This window comes from Mus pahari, chromosome 7 (genome assembly GCF_900095145.1).
Source record: "Mus pahari chromosome 7, PAHARI_EIJ_v1.1, whole genome shotgun sequence".
Lineage (NCBI taxonomy): Eukaryota > Metazoa > Chordata > Mammalia > Rodentia > Muridae > Mus > Mus pahari.
Window position 1 is genome coordinate 1,970,446 of NC_034596.1, and position 1,094 is coordinate 1,971,539.

Genomic DNA, 1,094 nt, shown 5'->3' on the forward strand with positions numbered 1-1,094 from the left:
AGAGGGGCTGGTGAGATGGCTCAGTGGGTAAGAGCACCCGACTGCTCTTCCGAAGGTCCGGAGTTCAAATCCCAGCAACCACATGGTGGCTCATAACTATCCGTAACAAGATCTTGCGCCCTCTTCTGGAGTGTCTGAAGACAGCTACAGTGTACTTACATATAATAAATAAATAAATCTTAAAAAAAAAAAAAGTACAGAGAGCCCCAGCCCTTGAGACATCTGTGGCCTGCCAGGAAAGGAGAGAAGAAATAGAANCTCCAGATTTGTTCTGTGGTTTTGACAAAGACTTTGATGCAGGACAGTCTCTGTTNTCTCCTGCCTTCTTCTACTGCTTCCCCTGGCTGGCCCCATTGCCATGGAAACAGAACCTACCACCANCTCCCGGAAGGCATCCTGAGGGAGAAGCAGAGTAGTTATCTCAGGATTCCCAGAGTGCATTTCTCAGCTCGAATCCGTATGGCACGTCTCTGTAAGTCGTATAAAGAGATGTATCACGGGAGAGTCCCTGCTGCTTGTGTTGCTCCACAGTGTTTATCAAGAAGCAGTGGCNCTTGTAATTTCAACACTTGGAACGGTCAACTCCAGACTATCCTGCTCTCAGAGGAAAACAAGAACAGACGTGTTCTGTTCACTCTTTTTTTCCTCTTCATTTCATATTAACGTTTTGCTTATGTTTCCGTGGTTCATGTATCTTTGTAGGTTCTACCATGAAAATATTAAATAAAGAATGTACACGCATACCCAAGAATTGAAATAAAGGTCTCTGGTAACCTCATATCCTATCCAAGGAGTTGGCCTCTGGCCTAGTTCCCTAGCTCTTTGTCCATGACGCACAGGCACCAGGGGTGTTACCATGGCCACAGCAGTGACCCTTCCCCATACGAGTCTGCCGTTACCCAGGGTACACAGTGTCTGGTGAGGGAAGGTGGAGCGGCAGGAGGATGGTTTGAGAGGTTGGGTAGGACTTGACTAGGGAGAGGGGAAACCGTGAGGGCCTGGGTCAGGGCAGTTCTGGGGCCCCAAGGTTGATCTCTGCTACTTGTCCATGACTTCTGGTCACCTTCATCATTCTTCTTCTTCTTCTTCTTCTT